The sequence below is a fragment of the Drosophila pseudoobscura genome, chromosome 5 (genome assembly GCF_009870125.1).
Source record: "Drosophila pseudoobscura strain MV-25-SWS-2005 chromosome 5, UCI_Dpse_MV25, whole genome shotgun sequence".
Classification (NCBI taxonomy): domain Eukaryota; kingdom Metazoa; phylum Arthropoda; class Insecta; order Diptera; family Drosophilidae; genus Drosophila; species Drosophila pseudoobscura.
In genome coordinates, this window is record NC_046682.1 from 1,818,297 (window position 1) to 1,838,902 (window position 20,606).

Sequence of the window (20,606 nt, forward strand, 5' to 3'; positions counted from 1 at the left end):
AACATCATGTAGACTTTTGATTTGTATAATGCTCTGAAGTGGTTTGAAAGAGTAACGTAAAAAAAAAAAGGTATAAACACTGGGATCCACAAAAAGGAAACATTTGGAAAAGTACCAAGAAGGGATATTGGTCTCCCTATGTTACTCAACTTTGTCGCCTCAATTCAAGTTAAAAGGTAAACGAAAGAGAGCGGTTTTTTTTTCTTCTGTTTTTTGAGTTGAAACTTGTAAAATAATTACGGCGTCAATTCGAAAATGGAGGATTCTCAAGTTTAACGCTGTATTGGGGGGTCTCAGACTGTGCAGATCTAGCCTCGGTCTCTTGGAAGAAAAACTGTTGGCGAAGACAAACGTGCTATTTTTGTCCAGTCCAAGTATAAAGAAAAAAAAAAGAGGAATAAAAACCGGGAAAAGATCTTAACAGCTGAATACAGCAAAAAGAAAGAAATATTGTGCGTTTATAAAGTAAAAGTGTGTTAAGTGCCAATTTCAATTGGTATGTATTTCAGCGTCGCTAATATACACCACATACACTCGTGGCGTAGGGTAGTGCTTTTTTTATTGTAGGAAATTAATTTTTCAGATTGGCGGTTAGTACCGGCCTAAACTTCGGGCAATCGTTTGGGTACCTGTCTGAACCCCAATACGAAAGCTCGCAACAACAATTTCCTCGATATTAGGGCCTCCGCCCGCGACAAGGGACTTATGCTCCTCGCCCAACTACAGCTCCGTACCAAAAAATTCCCAGCGCTAGGCCGAGCAGCACAAAGCAGCACTTATGGGTCACGGACCCGCGATATATTGGAGGCCGTCCAATTCTGCGGAAATTATTAAAGCTATGTAAACGGTCAACCAATTTCTACCCGAAATATAGATCTGGGTCTAGACCTATTTTCGTTTCCCCATACGAAGTGCCGAGGAGTGCCCAGATGTGAAGCCGGCGGCAACGACTGTCGTTTTTTTTATATCCATCAGTGTAACCGCTGATTCCTATTTTATGTTATAGTGTCATTAGTGTAATTAGCTTAGTAAATTTCTTTTGGTTGTGTTTTAAATTCTGTTCGGAAGAAATAGCAAGTGGAATGTTTTTTTGATTTTTCCAATATATACCCGCTTTGGGTTGAGGGCTCTCAGTGCTCCAACAGGGGAGGGGCTGAGAGGCTGGGGGGTGAGCCGCCAGCAACCAAGCGCGTTGCTTTATTAATTTCCGTTTTTTTTTCCAATATATATCCGCTTTGGGTTGAGGGCTCTCAGTGCTCCAACAGGGGAGGGACTGAGAGGCTGGGGTGTGAGCCGCCAGCAACCAAGCGCGTTGCTTTATTAATTTCAGTTTGTGGGCAGTATATGTATGTCTTAATATTAATTTATGTACATTTTTATACCCGATACTCAAAATGAGTATTGGGGTATATTAGATTTGTGGTAAAAGTGGATGTGTGTAACGTCCAGAAGGAATCGTTTCCGACCCTATAAAGTATATATATTCTTGATCAGCATCAATAGCCGAGTCGATTGAGCCCTGTCTGTCTGTCCGTCCGTCCGTCTGTCCGTCTGTCCGTCCCCTTCAGCGCCTAATGCTCAAAGACTATAAGAGCTAGAGCAACGATGTTTTGGATCCAGACTTCTGTGATATGTCACTACTCCAAAAATATTTCAAAACTTTGCCCCGCCCACTTCCGCCCCCACAAAGGGCGAAAATCTGTGGCATCCACAATTTTAAAGATACGAGAAAACCAAAAACGCAGAATCGTAGAGAATGACCATATCTTTCAGACTGCAGAATCTAAATTGGATCGTATTACTATTATAGCCAGCATCAAGAAAACAATTTCATTTTTTCTCGCCCTGTCTCTCTCTAACACACACGTAGCATAGGCGGCTTTGCTTAGAGTAAAACATTAGCGCCTAGATCTCAGAGACTATAAAAGCTAGATCAACCAAATTTGGTATCCACACTCCTAATATATCGGACCGAGACGAGTTTGTTTCAAAATTTCGCCACACCCCCTTCCGCCCCCGCAAAGGATGCAAATCTGGGGATATTCACAAATCTCAGAGACTATTAAAGCTAGAGTAACCAAATTTAGTATCCGCACTCCTGTTAGATGTCACTATAAAACGTTTATCTCAAAATTTCGCCCCACCCCCTTCCGCCCCCACAAAGGACGAAAATCTGTTGCATCCACAATATTGCAGATTTGAGAAAACTAAAAACGCAGAATCATAGATAATGACCATATCTATCAGATTGCTGAATCTGGATCAGATCAGATAATTTTTGTAGCCAAAAGGAACAAATCAATTTGCATTGGCTACGCAGCGCCCGACGTCACGCTCAGACTGATTTTCTGTCTCTCTCGCACGCACTCTTTGTCGTGTCGTTTTATATTAGCGGCGTCTGCCGGAGGAGAGCCATACTGACTTAGTATCGGGTATAACCGTAGAGTTGCGGTGTCCGCAGCAACTCACAACGTTCCCCCTCGTTTTTGTTTGTTTTTACAATTCAACTTTTAAACGACACTCAAACACACTGGTACATATTGATGGCACATTAATTTACAAACATATAAACTGCAGCAACGTTAAACACTTGTAACCTCGACTAGGCCCGCAGTCAGCAGGGTGGGCAAGGGAAAAAGAGAAAAAGAGAGAGACAAAATATTCGGCACTTTGACGGAGGGACTAAACCTCGGACACGACTCGACTCCACAACGTTCACGACACGACTTTTTCACTTGGATAGAGATCCAGACTCGAGACCACTCCACGATCGGGGCAAAAGGCTCCAAAAGTACGAATTGTCAAGAGGGTGTCAAGTGTGTGTGTGTGGTGTGAGTCAAGAAAGTAAAGTGGGGCCACGCTCAAAAGTATGCTGTCTCTTCTTTGTAATTCTCCCTAACTTAAAATTTGATTTGCAATCCCCTGTGAGTTTGTCAACTTGATGTTTTGTTGGCTGTAATGCGGTATGTGGTCTTCAGTCCCCTCTACTACCCTTGCCGCCTGCTGAGGGCAGACGACTAGGAATGTAACATGTACATGTGGGCGGGCAGTTTATAGGGGACGTAGTTGTTTTTACGAAGCCTAGCATTTTTGGCTCAATTTAGGCCGTAGTGGTGGGGTGTGGCGGCAACTGATGCTGGGTTGAAAGTCGATTTGAAACCGATAATCAATTTTTATTATACCCGATACTCAAAATGAGTATTGGGGTATATTAGATTTGTGGTAAAAGTGGATGTGTGTAACGTCCAGAAGGAATCGTTTCCGACCTCATAAAGTATATATATTCTTGATCAGCATCAATAGCCGAGTCGATTTTGATGTGTCGTATGCAGCGGAGGCGATACGTAACTAACATAACGTAGCGTAACCCGGCTCGAGCCTTGGCCTGACCAGCAGGTTAGGGGAGCCAGGGCTACGTTACGTTATGTGGACTTTATTGTACAGATACTTTAAAAATAGCATTTAAGGTACAAATTATTGGGGCTGTTAATACATAAATGTTTGTATACAGCTGTCTACAGGCTGCTGTTAGCAGCCGTAGGCAGCAAATACAATGCTTTTTTTCCAGCAAGAAATCTCTTCTGCCAGCAGTTCTGCCGGCGCAATCATCTTTTTGTAGAACTCTCTCCGCCTTGGTAAACAGTCCGTTTGCCAAAGGGGGGAGGGGAAGTGGGTAGAGTTAAAGCATAATACTCTAGACTTAGTTTAGATTTAAATGTAGACTATAATTAAGGGGGAGCATATTGGTTGCCTTACATTGGCAGGGAGGGCGATTATGTATACATATATGTTATTTATTCTAATTATTGTCTTCTATTTATTTTTTTTTTTGTCTTCTTTTGATTCTCCTCTGCCCACTGGTCCGGGGCAGCCAGAGCTATTGTTTATTTTGTTTCTTCCTTCGTTTCTCCTTTCGTTACTGTTCCGCCCTCTGGTCCGGGGCGGCCAGCATTGGGTTGAGTGTCTGTGTGGATGTGTGTGTATGTGGTTTTGCGCAGCAGTCAGTTGTCTCGGCAGTGGAAATGGCAGAAATCTACCACCTTCCAGAAGTTGTTGTTGTCTTCTCTCTTCCTCTCAGGGAGATCACTGGCGCCAGTTCGGGATCTATAGGAGAAGGAGAAACAGAAATTGCGCAGCAGAAATGCTAACGCTCATAGTTTTGAACAGCGGCGCCTTGGTCGGACGCGTTTTTGGCAGTCGGTCGCATGAGTCTTCTACTCTTTTAAACAATTTGCAGCTGTCCATTTCCATGTCGCCAGTTGGTCGGTTCGGAGTGATATTTGTCAGTGTTCTCATACCGCAACGGCTATTTGTCGCGCTCGCATGTGCCTCTGTGTTTTTTTTTCCGTGTGTGTGTGTATTCTGTGTACGAATGTGGCAGCCATGGTTGTTGCACTCTTAGGGGCTGAACGGGACTTTGCTGGCGGTAAGTCTTCATTGCTGCTGTCCATTTTGGCTGCTGTTTTCTGTACTTATTCCTGTTGCTGGTGGTGGTTGATTCTCATGGGCATTTGTGTTGGTGTGTGTGTGTGAGCTTCCATTGCCTTGGCCGTTATCGCTGTGCCGCGAATGTGTGTCAGGCAACTGTTCGGTGGTTATCTCGTTTAAAGCTGCTTCCATTGCCAGGCCCAATTGCTCCAGTCGCTGCCTTCTGCTGCTGATCGTCAAATCTACCGTAGCTATGGGAGCAGGCTCCAGTAACCTCCGTCTTGGCAGAATAACCTCGGTGTAGTAGTTAAACTCTTGTGGTGGCGACACTGGGCGATCCATCCTGATCAGCATCCTTCGCATGTCATCAAGGTTTCTGTCGTGGCTGATTTGGTCTGCTTCTGTGTATGGGCGCTGGTTGGGGATCATTTCGATGCGGTTCCATTCGTGTTTCGCGAGTTCTTTGGGAAGGTGTTTGGCAAGATACTCGGAATACCGGGGTCTAGTGATTCGGTGCGGTACATACGGGTCGTTGACCACTTTGGCTGCCTCAATGTTGTGGTGGGACCTCATTTGCTCCGTGTACCTCTTGCATGTCCTCTCGTATACTGCCTCGACCGTGTCCACTTCCAGGTCCCTGTGAATGGTGTCGTTCCTGACGTACCATGGCGCATTACAAATCAGTCGAAGGGTCTTGTTCTGCTCGACTTGGATTCGTCCAAATTCTGCGCTGGTAGCTAATGGACCCCATACGGCCAATGTGTACTGCCAGATCGGTGCGATCATCTGCTTGTACAACATTACCTTTGTGTTGAGGTTCAATTTGCTGCTTGTGTTCAGGAGCCAGCGCAGTTTTTGGACCCTTGCCCTGACCTTGGTGACGACGTTGGTGATGTGTAGGTGGAACTGTAGCTTAGCATCCAGCTTGACCCCCAGATATGAGTGCACGGCGACGCTACTGATTCGCTGGTCGGCGATGTGCGGCTGCAAATCATCATCTGGCTGCTGGATCGAGCGCAATGTGTGCACTATATGCACAGTTTTAGAGGCATTGATGGTGATGCCCCATTGCTTTGCGCAGTTGGAGATGCTGAGCAGGAAGCGGTTGAGCTTGTTGGTAGCCATGAGCTGGTTCATGCCAGTCGCCAGGATTGCTGTGTCGTCAGCATAGGTAGCCAAGAGCATACCCCTGTCGCGAGGAAGCGGCATGTCGTATGTATACAGATTGTATAGAACTGGCCCAAGTACGCTGCCCTGAGGAACGCCTGCTGCAATCATTTTGCTTCCTGATTTGACGCCGCCTGTGCATTCCACGTAGAAGGTGCGATCGTCCAAGTAGTGGGACAAGACTCTGTATATTGCTGCCGGTAACAACTGCTTCATTTTGTGCTTCAACCCCGCATGCCAGACTCGGTCGAAGGCCTCTTGAATGTCCATGTAGATGGCTGAGCAGTACAGGTTCTTCTCGTAGGTGGATAGGATAAACTTCGTCACTCTCCCCAATTGGTGTTCAGCCGCGTGCACCTGTCTGAAGCCGAACTGATGGTTTGGAATAGCCTCGACAAATCCATCAGCTTCCATCATCCTGGTCAGAATGAGACGCTCAAACAGTTTCGACAGACCCGAAAGCAGACTGATAGGGCGATAAGATGCCAACTTATCGGCGGGTTTTCCTGGCTTGGGGATCATGCTAACAGCCGCGTGCTTCCATCTGTTAGGAAAACAACCAATCCTAAGGGAGCTGTTGCATATGAGTGCAAAATACAGGAGAGCAGACTTGGGTAGAGCTTTTATCGTCCGATTGTCAATCCTGTCCATTCCAGGGGCCTTTTTCACCTTCAGTACCTTGACTTGTGCCTCAATCTCAGGAAGAGTGATCGCCCTGAATCTCAAATTGGGACCAGGGGATCCAAACTCTTCAAGAGACTCCTCGATTGCTCGTATGTCGGCTGCCGCGCTGGTCAGTACAGGCTTGAAACGCTGCTCCAGATGCCTCGCAAAAGACTCTGCCTTCTCCTCCGTGCTCTTACACCAGGGATCGTCTGCATTGTCATCTCCATCGGCGCAAAACTTTCTCACGGGCAGATTGGCTGCTGGCTGCCGCTTCAAACCATTAGTCAACCTCCACAGCTTTGCCATGCTGTAGCGATCGGTGGGATCGATTGAGCCAATGATGTTGTCAGCGCGTCTGGCTTTGTCCGCTTCCAGCTCCTTGTGGATCCTGTTGCCAAGCATATTGAACAGCTGTCGCACTGCCGGGTCCTGATTCCGCTTCAGCATGTTCCTCAGGCGCCTCTTGGTGGCAATCATCAGCCGTATGCGATTGCTGACCTGGTACTCAGCTTGGACTCTAGGTCGGACGGGCCTCCTCAAACCGCTTGTGGCATGTTCAGCTGCCTCCAACACGTTCCTCTCCAGAATGCTAGCTGCGTCATCAACATCCTCTGCTGACCTGAGCTCAGTGTTTAGATGGATGTGCGAGTCCAGCCACGCTTGGAACCTCGAAATGCTGGCCCCTGGGGGCAAGAGGCGTCTCCTGTTCACCGCCTCTGCTGGAGACATGCTCAACTGAATCACCATTGGAAGATGATCGGAAGAGAGGTCATTCAGATGGGAGATATGCAGCAACTCATCCCTTACGCCCTTGTAGACCGCAAAGTCGATTGCCGATGGTGTGTGCCGAGTGTTGTACGGGTAGTGAGTAGGAGATCCAGTAGCCAGGATGTTGCAGCTACTTTCCTGAACGGCCCTGAGCAGCTTTCCGCCTCTTCTGCACGCCCTTGCATTACCCCACCATGAGTTCTTCGCGTTCCAATCGCCTGCAGCAACAAATCTCGGCCCCAACTGACCAAACAATGCCAAGAAATCATCCTCAGTCCATTCCTGCATTGGGGGGCAGTAAACGGAAGAGACCACCAGTCGGCCGCCATCAGGCAGGGTCAGGGTAGCGGATGCACACTGAATGTGGTCCGTAGCTATATTCGGCAGGGCAATATGAAGGATTCCAGCTCTGATTAAGAGCAGGGATCCCCCACGACCAGTCCCAGATGGGTGATTGGCACCGTAAGTACAGTATCCATTGACGCTGAAGGTCTCTGAGTTTTTAAAATGAGACTCAGAGACCATCAGAACGTCAACTTCGTGTCTGCATGCAAATGCCGCAAGTTCGGCTGTCTTCCCTCGGAGTCCCGAGGCGTTCCAAAATACAATCTTTAGATTGCTGTGGTGGCGGGTAGAGTAGTTAGTATTAGCATTATACATTTCTAGCAAATGAATTCGCCTGAATACTAGCATATAAGCAGTCTGTAAGCTTTGTCATTTGAGCAATTATTGATGTGTCGTATGCAGCGGAGGCGATACGTAACTAACATAACGCAACGTAACCCGGCTCGAGCCTTGGCCTGACCAGCAGGTTAGGGGAGCCAGGGCTACGTTACGCTATGTGGACTTTATTGTACAGATACTTTTTAAACTAGCATTTAAGGTACAATCTATTGGGGCTGTGTGTATATATATGTATGTATATAGCTGTCTACCAACTGCTATTTAGCAGCAGTAGGCAGCAAATACAATGCTTTCCTTTTTACAGCAAGAAATCTCATTGCCAGCAGTTCTGCCGGCGCAGTCATCTATTGTGTATATCTCTCCGCTTTGGTAAACAGTCCGTTTGCCAAAGGGGGGAGGGGGAGTGGGTAGAGTTAAAGCATAATACTCTAGACTTAGTTTAAATTTTAAATGTAGACTATAATTAAGGGGGAACATATTGGTTGCCTTACATTGGCGGGAAGGGCGATTATATATATATGTACATGTTTATCTTATTTATATCTTGTCTTCTATTTGTTTTGTCATCTTTTTGGTTCTCCTCTGCCCACTGGTCCGGGGCAGCCAGAGCTATTGCTTGTTTTGTTCCCTTCTTCTTTGTTTGTCGTATGCACGGCGGCAATACGCAATTAACATAACGCAACGCAACCCAGCTCGCGCCTTGGCCTGATCCAGCAGGTTAGGGGAGCCAGAGTTACGTTGCGCTATGGGGACTTTATTGTACCTATACTATCTAGCATTTCTAGTACAAATCATTAGGGCTGTAGGTATAAATATATGTAAATAGCCGTCTACGAGCTGCTGTTAGCAGCCGTAGGCAGTAAATACGATGCTTTGTACAGCGCGAAATCACCATTGTCGGCAGTGCTGCCGGCGCAATCTTCCATCTGGGAAAGTCTCTCCTCTTTGGCAACAGTCCGTTGGCCAGGGGGGGGAGAGGGAGTGAGTAGAGCTAAAGCATGAAATACTCTTGACTATAAATTAAGTTTAAGTTTAAATTATCGACTAAGGGGAACATTATGGTTGCCTTTCATTGGCGGGGAAGGGAGATTATATATGTATGTTATCTATTCTATGTCTTTTATACTATTTGTTTTGTCTTGTATTCAATTCTCTTCTGCCCACTGGTCCGGGGCAGCCAGAGCTAGCATTACACATTGTCGGCATGAGAGTTCGCCTGGATGCCAGCATATAGGCAATCCGTCAGCTTGGTCATCTGTGAAATTAGGACGTCTAACTTTCCTTCCAGTTTCTGGGTGGCTTCAGCAGCGGCGGCCGCATTCTGGATCCGCTCCTGTGTCATCAGCGTTATGAGGTAGTCCAGCTTCTGGCTGAGTTCGTCGCTGGGACGGACGCTCTGATTACTCGCTGTGGGCTGGAATCCAGCTGCGGTCGCTGTGGTTGGAGTTGCCTGCCATACTTGCCTCCCTGGAAGGGGCTGGGGATGACTCGCTGGCTGCCTTGTGCGGAGTGCATCGGCATAGGTGCTCATCTGAGCTGGAGGAGTAGAAGCTCTTGCGCCTGAGCGCGATCGCCGGCGGCGCGGCTGCTGCAGTGCTGGGAAGCCCTGCTGGTTAATGACGGGTGGCTGGCGGGGACGCCGCAAACCCTGAGCGGCGGGTAAGGTGGGCATTGAAAGTCTGCTCAACATCCTGTTGGTCTTTTCTAACCCGTTGTTCCTTTTGTTGCAGTATTCTTTATATTTGATGCAACCTCGGTAGCTGGCAACATGAGGACCATTGCAGTTGGCGCATTTTGGCACATCCTCCCGCTTCTTGGGGCAGTCCTTGGGGTCATGCTTCTCCCCACACTTGAGACATACAACTGCACGGCTGCAGTAGTTCTTGGAGTGCCCAAACATTTGGCATTTGTGGCACTGGGGAACGCCTGGCGCACGTATGGGCTTCTCTACCTTGACCCGTTGGCTGCAAATTGCCGTTAGCTCATATATACTGCTATTATTCTCCTGGGGCTCGAGTTCGACCTCGAATAGGTCCAATGGCTCCTTTGTAAATCGCTTCGGTATATTGGCGATATGCCTCACCTTGTAGCCAATTCTTCCGAGCTGTTCGCGCACCCAGTCTGTGGGTGTGGAGCGGTGCAGGTGACGTATGACGATACGCATACCCCTCTCGCTTCGCAGTCGATATGTGTGGTACTCCACACCTTCCCCCTCAGATAGGAGCCGTATCAGGGCCCTATAGCCATCTATTGTGTGGCACATGACTTTTAGGGATCCATTGTTGACAGTCTTGGTGGCATATGTGCCTGCGCCAATGGCATTGTCAATGCATTGGAGCAGGGGAACGATCTCTGGGACATTGGGAATGTATATAGGGGCTGGCCGCACAGTTTTGGCGTCAGCAGTAGCAGTGGCAGCATCGTTGGGTGCGTGCGCAGTGGTAGGGGCAGGCGGGGGGGTGGAGTGAGGAGTAGAGGGCCTGTTTGTGGGAACAGGTTCCTCGGCTTCCGTCTCTCCCTCGCTGCAGTCAATGTCTATATCCATATCGTCATCTGCTACGTCGTCAGCATCCGAGAGTATTTTGTAAAAGTTGGTTATGTTCGTCTGGTTGGGGTCAGGCTTCTCCTTGGGGATTGCTGTCCGCTTGTTCTTTTTGGCCGTCGCCTTTATGATCGACGAGCCCAAGGTGGTCGTCCGCTTTTTATGCCGGGCCTCAAACTCTGCCATCAGCTTGGCAGTAGCTTTTCTCTCCATTTCCAGTTTCTTCCGCTGCTCCTTGAGGATCTCGTGCAGGGTCGGCTGGCTCTGCACAGGTGCTGCAAGGGCACCAGCAGAAACTGGGGGTCGTTGAGCGGCGTGGGCGGCTACACGAGCAGCGCTTTCGGTAGTGGGAGCTGTTGCAGCTGAAGGGCGATTGGCTGCGGCGGCAGCTACGCGAGTAGGGGCGGTGGCTTTGGCAGCAGCAGGGATGGCAGCACGGGCAGCTGCAGCAGAGGCTCTGGTTACCATGGTAGCGAGGGGGGATAGCAATGGCTTGGTAGACAGTGCGGAGGACGGGGCCTGCATCATCTTGGCTGCAGCGGCAGCTGAAGTTGATGGCATGTCGCTTGTCAGATCCGCCAATGAGGCCGAACGACAGGAGAGGGGGCGCATTAGTTGCGGGGAGGGATGGAGGTCATCTTCGCTGTCCGAACAGGGAGCACACGAGGCCAAATTGGTCTTCTTTTTTGACTTTGGGCACGGTTTTCGCACCATTGTTTATTGTTTGTGGCTTTATTGGCGCACTTTTATACAAGCGTGAGAATGTTGGAGGGGGGGGGGGGGGACAGCAGCGGCTGCAGCCTACCCCACGTTTTTTCGCTTTCGGCACTTTGGTTAAGTTTTCTTATCAGTGAAAACTTGTGCACGGCACAACACTTCGCGCTGCCCGGAATGTACTTGCAAAAATATTGCACAATGTATTACTACATGTGCAATATATTTTGGGAATTTTGTTGGCGATTTTGGCGAATTAATTATTAATTATTGCGGAACGTTTTGTTTTTTTTTTTTTTTTTTTTTTACGTAACTAACATAACGCAGCGTAACCCGGCTCGAGCCTTGGCCTGTCCAGCAGGTTAGGGGAGCCAGGGCTACGTTACGTTATGTGGACTTTATTGTACAGATACTTTAAAATAGCATTTAAGGTACAATCTATTGGGGCTGTTAATATATAAATGTACGTATACAGCTGTCTACAGGCTGCTATTTAGCAGCCGTAGGCAGCAAATACAGTGCTTTTTACAGCAAGAAATCTCATTGCCAGCAGTTCTGCCGGCGCAGTCATCTTTTGTAAATATCTCTCCGCTTTGGTAAACAGACCGTTTGCCAAAGGGGGGAGGGGGAGTGGGTAGAGTTAAAGCATAACACTCTTGACTTAGACTAGGTTTAGGTTTATGTATAGAATATAATTAAGGGGAAACATTTTGGTTGCCTTACAATTGGCAGAGAGGGCGATTATGTATATATTTTATTTATTCTAATTATTGTCTAATTCCTTTTTGTCTTGTTTTTGTATCTCCTCTGCCCACTGGTCCGGGGCAGCCAGAGCTATTGCTTCTTTTGTTTACTTCTTCGTTTCTTCTTTCGTTTCTGTTCCGCCCTCTGGTCCGGGGCGGCCAGCATTGGGTTGGGTGTCTGTGTGGATGTGTGTGTATGTGGTTTTGCGCAGCAGTCAGTTGTCTCGGCAGTGGAAATGGCAGGAATCCACCACCTTCCAGAAGTTGTTGTTGTCTTCTCTCTTCCTCTCAGGGAGATCACTGGCGCCAGTTCGGGGTCTATAGGAGAAGGAGAAACAGAGAAATTGCGCAGCAGAAATGCTAACGCTCATAGTTTTGAACAGCGGCGCCTTGGTCGGACGCGTTTTTGGCAGTCGGTCGCATGAGTCTTCTACTCTTTTAAACAATTTGCAGCTGTCCATTTCCATGTCGCCAGTTGGTCGGTTCGGGAAGATATTTGTCAGTGTTCTCATTCCGTAACGGCCATTGTCGGGCTCGCATATGCCTCTGTGTTTTATTTCCGTGCGTGTGTGTTTTCTGTGTACGAATGTGGCAGCCATGGTTGTTGCATTCTTAGGGGCTGAACGGGACTTTGCTGGCGGTAAGTCTTCATTGCTGCTGATCATTTTGGCTGCTATTTTCTGTATTTATTCCTGCTGCTGGCGGTGGTTGATATTCCTGGGCATTTGTGTTGGTGTGCGTGAGTGTGCTTACATTGACTTGGCTGTTCTCGCTGTGCCGCGAATGTGTGTCAGCTATCTCGTTCAGAGCTGCATCCAATGCCAGGCCCAATCGCTCTAGTCGCTGCCTTCTGCTGCTGACCGTCAGATCTATCGTGGCTATGGGGGCAGGCTCCAGTAACCTCCGTCTTGGCAGAATAACCTCGGTGTAATAGTTAAACTCTGACGGCGGCGACACTGGGCGATCCATCCTGATCAGCATCCTTCGCATGTCATCAAGGTTCCGGTCGTGGCTGATTTGGTCTTCTTCGGTGTATGGGCGCTGATTAGGGATCATCTCGATACGGTTCCACTCGTGCTTCGCGAGTTCCTTGGGGAGGTGTCTGCTGAGATACTCGGAATACCGGGGTCTTGCCACTCTATGCGGTACATAGGGGTCATTGACCACTTTGGCTGCCTCGATGTTGTGGTGGGATCTCATCTGTTCCGAGTATCTTTTGCAAGCCCTCTCGTAGACTGCCTCAACCGTGTCCACTTCCAGGTCCCTGTGGATGGTGTCGTTCCTCACGTACCATGGCGCATTGCAGATCAGGCGAAGAGTCTTGTTTTGTTCGACCTGGATCCGTCCAAATTCTGCGCTGCTCGCTAGTGGACCCCATACGGCCAATGTGTACTGCCAGATCGGTGCGATCATTTGCTTGTACAGCATTACCTTGGTGTTGAGATTCAGCCTGCTGTTTGTGTTTAGGAGCCAGCGCAGTTTTTGGACCCTTGCCCTGACCTTGGTGACGACGTAGGTGATGTGTGTGTGGAACTGCAGCTTGGCGTCCAGCTTGACCCCCAAATAAGGATGCACGGCGACGCTGCTGATTCGCTGGTTGGCAATGTGCGGCTGCAAATCCTCCACTGGCTGCTGAATCGAGCGCAACGTATGCACTATATGCACAGTTTTGGAGGCATTGATGGTGATGCCCCATTGCTTTGCCCAGTTGGAGATGCTGAGCAGGAAGCGGTTGAGCTTTTGGGTAGCCATGAGCTGATTCATGCCAGTCGCCAGGATTGCTGTGTCGTCAGCATAGGTAGCCAAGAGCATACCCCTGTCGCGAGGAAGCGGCATATCGTGTGTATACAAGTTGTATAGCACTGGCCCAAGTACGCTGCCCTGTGGAACGCCTGCTGCAATCATTTTGCTTCCTGATTTGACGCCGCCTGTACATTCCACATAGAAAGTGCGATCGTCCAAATAGTTAGCCAAGACTCTGTATATTGCTGCCGGCAACAGCTGCTTCATCTTGTGTTTCAGGCCCGCATGCCGCGTGTTTCCACCTGTTAGGAAAGCAACCAATCCTGAGGGAGCTGTTGCATATGAGTGCAAAATACAGAAGAGCAGACTTGGGTAGAGCTTTTATAGTCCGATTGTCAATCCTGTCCATTCCAGGGGCCTTTTTCAGCTTCAGTACCTTGACCTGTGCCTCAATCTCAGGAAGAGTGATCGCCCTGAATCTCAAATTGGGACCAGGGGATCCAAACTCTTCAAGAGACTCCTCGATTGCTCGTATATCGGCTGCCGCGCTGGTCAGTACAGGCTTGAATCGCTGCTCCAGATGCCTCGCAAAGGACTCTGCCTTCTCCTCCGTGCTCTTGCACCAGGGGTCGTCAGCATTATCCTCTCCGTCCGCACAATACTTCCTCACAGGCAGGTTGGCTGGTGGCTGCCGCTTCAAACCATTGGTCAACCTCCACAGCTTTGCCATGCTGTAGCGATCGGTGGGATCAATTGAGCCAATGATGTTGTCAGCGCGCCTGGCTTTGTCCGCTTCCAGCTCCTTGTGGATCCTGTTGCCAAGCATATTGAACAGCTGTCGCACTGCCGGGTCCTGATTCCGCTTCAGCATGTTCCTCAGGCGCCTCTTGGTGGCAATCATCAGCCGGATTCGATTGCTGACCTGGTACTCAGCTTGGACTCTAGGTCGGACGGGCCTCCTCAAACCGCTTGTGGCATGCTCAGCTGCCTCCAACACGTTCTTCTCCAGAATGGTAGCTGCGTCATCAACATCCTCTGCTGACCTGAGCTCAGTATTCAGATGGATGTGCGAGTCGAGCCAAGATTGGAACCTCGATATGCTGGCCCCTGGGGGCAAGAGGCGTCTCCTGTTCACCGCCTCCGCTGGAGACATGCTCAACTGAACCACCATTGGGAGATGATCAGATGAGAGGTCATTCAGATGGGATATACGCAGCAACTCGTCCCTCACGCCTTTGTAAACCGCGAAGTCGATCGCAGATGGTGTGTGCCGAGTGTTATATGGGTAGTGAGTTGGAGATCCAGTAGCCAGGATGTTGCAGCTACTTCCCTGAACGGCCCTGAGCAGCTTTCCGCCTCTTCTGCACGCCCTTGCGTTTCCCCACCATGAATTCTTTGCGTTCCAATCGCCGGCAGCAATGAATCTCGGCCCCAACTGACCAAACAGTGCCAAGAAGTCCTCCTCAGTCCATTCCTGCATTGGGGGGCAGTAAATGGAAGAGACCACCAGTCGGCCGCCATCAGGCAGGGTCAGGGTAGCGGATGCACACTGAATGTGGTCCGTTGTTATGTTGGGCAGGGCAATATGAAGGATTCCAGCTCTGATTAAGAGCAGGGATCCCCCACGACCAGTCCCAGATGGGTGATTGGCACCGTAAGTACAGTATCCATTGACGCTGAAGGTCTCTGAGTTTTTAAAATGAGACTCAGAGACCATCAGAACGTCAACTTCGTGTCTGCATGCAAATGCCGCAAGTTCGGCTGTCTTCCCTCGGAGTCCCGAGGCGTTCCAAAATACAATCTTTAGATTGCTGTGGTGACGGGTAGAGTCTTTTTGTGGTTGTGTGTCGACGGCGCGAGCACAATAAGACTGATTGGCCACAGTGACCCTCAGCTAATTTTATTTGTTTTCGCAATTTACATTTGAACGCATTTACAAATATTTTTAACGGCTGTTATTTAACAGCTGAACCACTAATTACACATGGTTGGGACATTTAACTTTACATTACAAGAAATCAAGACACTCTGGCAACAACGTGCATTTGTTTACATTTGGTAAGTATTAAAAATTATAACATTTAACAAATATAAGCTATATTAATTATAATTTTTTTGCCCATTTAATTACAGCGGACGTATATGTATATAGGTATGGACCTCTATCATCAGCTCACTGGATGGAATTGGGTCTGTACAAGTTGGCTTGAGCAGGTGTCAAAACAATGGACCCGGTGATTTCATCAGGCTGCTGCAACCTCAGGGGAAGTATAAAGCCGCACCGTAAGTGAGTAAGTATTTGATTTTTATAGATTGCTTCGCTTATATGCTTCCAGAGGGCGTGTCTTTCGGTGTGCGCCTTTCCACCATTGGCGCACTGGACGGCGGTGAAATTTCAGGTGACCTGGGAGCGGTCTGAGTAAATGCCACGTGACGTCATTGGACTGCTGCAACTGCCATGGATCGAGCATTAGGCCAATGAGAAGAAGATTCACCAGTGGCTGCTGTAACTGTCGGACAGGCCTTCGTTGGATGCTGGATACACTGCGGTGTGGATTTGGCGAGCCAGTCAAAAGGCGATTCCAGGGACGGAAATGTGCACCGGCAATGGACGAGGCCCGTGCAGAAGGGAGCATTGCAGCCGGCTCGCTGCGCCCAGCCAGAGGATTCGCAACAGGATAGCTGGCCACCGGATGGACTACTCGCCTCCGCTTTCGTCGTGGATTCACCAGGAGGCCGTCAGTATCTGTGCCGTTTGCCTGTAGATAGAAGTAAGCAGAGTTATTGCCATCCAGATTGGCATTGATGATTTGTCGTCTTCTTTCAGGTTTTGGAGTAGAGATAGGCTGCTGCAGGCTGCGAAGCGGATTCGGAGAAGTTGCCAGAGAGTCATTCCGGATACGCAGGTCAATCCCGGCAGTAGGCGAGGCCCTTATAGAAGATGGCGTGGGAGGCCGCTCGCTGCAGGCAGCCATAGGGATTACAGCAGGATGGCAGGCCAACGGATGGACTGCTGGGCGCCAGATTTGCCTTGGATGCACCAAGAGGCCGTCAGTAGCTGTGATATTTGCCTGTAAATAAAGGTAAGCAGAATTATTGCCATCCAGGTTGGCATTGTTTTTTTTTTTTTTTTTGTTGTGTTCGTCTAGCGAACTAAATTGGCAGTCTCTCTTCATGTCGAACCAATCCCATCGCCACCTGCATTAGCAGGGGGGGAGGGAGGCTGACATGAAGAGAGAACCGTTTTATTTGATTATACTCTTAAAATTAGCATATTTTACAAATAGTTTCGCGCCGGCTGCTTATCTACATTACATGTAGTTGCAGAAGTGGCTGTTAATTGGCAGGGTAACATTTGTTACGATATTGGCTTATTTGGTATTTTTTAGTAGGTATCGATAGTTTGTCTAAATGCTAGGGTAACACTATACTTATTGCTACTTTGTTTACATTATTTTTAATTGTTTTTATTTTGATTTCAGGTGGAGTATGCAGCCGTGGAGAACATCACTACGTCTATTGGTCTCGTCATCAGCTGCGAAGTGGAATCCTTGCGAGTGTCGGCGCTAATCTGGGACTGCAGGACAGCATCAACAGGGCTGAAGCTGGCCGAGGTCCAGTGCATCGTCATTCTGGATGTGGATTTCGATTTTCTGTGAAGGTGAGTGGATTCGTATCTGTGGAAGAATAAAAGGGGTTTTAGTTTCTTTTCAGCCGCCGCCATCATCTGGATTCTGGAGCTGCCGCTGTTCATCATCAGGTTCTCTGCTGGGGCCGTCATTTGCCTGCGTAGCAGCTGCATTTGCGCTACTGCGGCTGATTTCCATGTTGTGTGTTGCAAATGGATTGCGCAGCCAGTTCTCGCGTCTGACTTGGAGCAGTATTGTTTGGATGGCTGTCAGGCTTCTGTTGCTGTTTGGATTGTGCTCTTCAATCATTGCGGTATACCTTGGCCTGGCCAGCCTTCTTGGAATGTATGGATGCGTTGCGATCTCACAGGCAAGTAAGTTTGTGTGCTGCATTAGCCGAGTGTAGTAGTTCCTGCAGAGTCTGTTAAAAACTTCTTCCACAGTTGCTACTTGGAGATCCGCATGCAGTGCATTGTTGCTCACATACCAGGGAGCATTCGTCATTGCTCTGAGAGCTTTGTTTTGGATCGTCTGGAGCTTGGCCATTTGCATGCTTGAAGTCAGTGGCCCCCAGACTGGCATGGCATACTGCCATATTGGGGCAATCAGCTGCTTATAAAGGAGGACCTTTGGAGGTAGTGGGAGTTTGCTGTTTCTGCCGATGATCCAGTCGAGCTTTTTGATCCGGGCTCTTGTTTTAGTGACAACAGCCGCTACGTGTTTATTAAAATTGAGCTTCGTATCCATTTGTATTCCCAGGTATGGCATGACGGATTTTTTGGCCAGGAGTTGCCCGGCTAACCTTGGAGCTGGAGTGTGTTGCTGCGCAGGTGAGAGAGTGTGTAGAACATGAGCAGTTTTTGCAAGACTGATGGTTATTCCCCATTTCTTAGACCATGATAATGCATCTGCTAGGAGCCGCTCCATATTTTCGTTGGCTTGTTTTGGACTCAGGGCAGATACGAGGTATACTGCGTCATCAGCGTACGTTGCAAGCATTTGGGTTGCGTTTGCGTGTCTTGGTGGCTGCGGCATGTCGGCAGTGTAGAGATTGTAGAGCACTGGGCCAAGTACGCTTCCTTGCGGCACTCCAGCGGTTATGTGCTTTAGGCTTGAGGTGATGTTGTTGCAGCAGACGACTTTGAAGCTTCTGTCTGAGAGATAGCTGGTGAGTAGAGTGTATAAATTGTCAGGTATTATCGTTTTAACTTTGCAGAGTAGACCCTGATGCCAGACTCTATCGAAAGCTTCCTGGATATCCATGTACACGGCACTGCAATGCCGCTGCGCTTCGTAGGATCTGAGGATAAATTGCGTGACACGTCCGATTTGCTGTTCCGCTGAGTGCTGAGTTCTGAAGCCAAATTGATGGTTAGGAATAGCCATGGCGAAGCTTTCTTCTTCAAAGAGTCGCTTGAGGATGAGGCGTTCGAGGATTTTGGAGAAACCTGTAAGTAGGCTGATGGGTCTGTAGGACTCAAGCCTATCACTCGGCTTTCCTGGCTTCCTTAACATTGAGATTTTTGCGCATTTCCAGGACTTTGGGAAATGGCCGAACTGCAGAGCCGAGTTACATATCAGCAGCAGATACTCGATGGCAGATGTTGGCAGAGATTTAATGACGCGATTGTCGATGCTGTCGAAACCGGGTGCCTTTTTCGTCTTGAGCTTCTTAATTTCCGATTTGAGTTCCTGGATGGTCACAGGTCTGATTATTTGAGCAGCTGGACCGTTTTCTTGCAATACTGCGTTAATTTCTTCTCTGTCTTCTAGGGCTGCCGTGATCTTTGGCGTGAAACGTGCTTCCAGGTGCTGCGCAAAGGCCTCAGCTTTTTCCTCCGTTGTTTTGCACCAAGGATCAGCAGGAGCTTGCTGCCCTTCCGCCACGTGCCTTCTGACTGGCAGATTTGGAATAGGCTGTCTCTTGATTGTGTTGGTGAGCCGCCATAGTTTCTGCATGCTGTACCTATCAGTTGGGTCGATGTCGTGTAACAGTCTGTTCATTTGTTTGTCTTTTTGCAGCTTGATCCGTTTACGTATTCTGTTAGTCAGCTGATTGATAGTGCGTGCAATGAGGGGGTTGGAGCACCTATCTCTTTGGTTGATTTTACAGAGTATTCTTTTGATCTTGATCGCTTTCAGCGTTTGCGAGTCAAGATGAAGGTTTTGCGGTCCGTACACTGTGTGCTGGTTACTTGAGGCTTGCGAGGCCAGTTCAGCTGCAATGTAGATGTTCTTTTCAAGGATAGCCACTGCATCATCTATGTCGTCGCCGTTGTGGAGTTCAGTCTCCAGATGGATTCGCTGTTCAAGGTGAGCTTGAAATCTTCTGATATTTGCATTTTTTGGTAATAGTATCTTCTTTTTTCCATATTCAGGTCTCAGGAGGAGTCTAATGATTTGCATGTTGTGATCTGAACCTAAATCATATGATGTTTCGATGTGAATTAAATTGTGTCTGATACCCTTATAAACCGCAAAGTCTTTTGTTTGTCGTATGCAACGGCGGCAATACGCAATTAACATAACGCAACGCAACCCAGCTCGCGCCTTGGCCTGATCCAGCAGGTTAGGGGAGCCAGAGTTACGTTGCGCTACGGGGACTTTATTGTACATATACTACTCTAGCATTTTAAGTACATTGTATTGGGGCTGTCAGTGTATAAATGTATGTATATAGCTGTCTACCAACTGCTATTTAGCAGCCGTAGGCAGCAAATACAATGCTTTTTTACAGCACGAATTCACTTCTGCCGGCAGTTCTTCCGGCGCAATCATCTTCTGGGAACTTCTCTCCACTTTGGTAAACAGTCCGTTTGCCAGAGGGGGGAGGGGGGAGTGAGTAGAGCTAAAGCATAATGCTCTTGACTTAGATTAGATTTAAATGTAGACTATAAAATAAGGGGAAACATTTTGGTTGCCTTACATAGGCAGAAAGGGCGATTATATATATATATGTATGTTATTTATTCTAATTATTGTCTTCTTGTTCATTTTTTCGTCTTGTTTTGTTTCTCCTCTGCCCACTGGTCCGGGGCAGCCAGAGCTTTTGCTTGTTTGCTTCTGCCTGTGTGCGCTTTCGTCGGCCTAGCTGAACCAGCACTATGCATTCCCGGCATGGGAACTCGCCTGAATGCCAGCGTATAGACAATCTGTCAGCTTGGTCATTTGTGTGATTAGCAGATCCATTTTCTCTTCAAGCTTCTGGGTGGCTTCAGCAGCGGCGGCCGCATGCTGAATCCGCTCCTGTGTCAGCAGTGTGATCAGGTAGTCCAGTTTCTGGCTGAGTTCATCGTTTGGACGGGCGTTCTCGTTGCTCACCGTGGGCTGGAATCCAGCTGCGGTCGCTGAGGGTGGAGTTGACTGCCATACTTGCCTTCCTTGAAGGGGCTGGGGATGACTCGCTGGCTGCCTTGTGCGGAGTGCATCGGCATAGGTGCACATCTGGGCTGGAGGAGCAGGAGCTCTTGCGCCTGAGCGCGATCGCCGGCGGCGCGGCTGCTGCAGTGCTGGGAAGCCCTG